Source organism: Asparagus officinalis, chromosome 8 (assembly GCF_001876935.1).
Source record: "Asparagus officinalis chromosome 8, Aspof.V1, whole genome shotgun sequence".
Taxonomy (NCBI): domain Eukaryota; kingdom Viridiplantae; phylum Streptophyta; class Magnoliopsida; order Asparagales; family Asparagaceae; genus Asparagus; species Asparagus officinalis.
The window spans coordinates 16207644-16207898 of record NC_033801.1 but is presented as its reverse complement, the minus strand read 5'-3'; positions in this window follow the sequence as shown (position 1 = coordinate 16207898).

Sequence of the window (255 nt, the reverse complement as noted above, 5' to 3'; positions counted from 1 at the left end):
AAACGCACGCACGTAACTTTTGCTCAAGCAAAGTCTTTATCAATTCCAAACGGCCAAATTCTAGACACCTACTACTCCTTTCTCCGGGGCAACCCGAGTTTGAATGTGCTTACGCTGCACCGGCGTCACACCATACGTTAAGAAATGCCACGGGTGTTCTACGGAACACTTTAACCTATGTTGTTCCGAGAAGCAGCATGAGAATTACTTCACGAGAGGGTTTAGACTTTATGAGGGGGGTTGGTGGCCAGGATG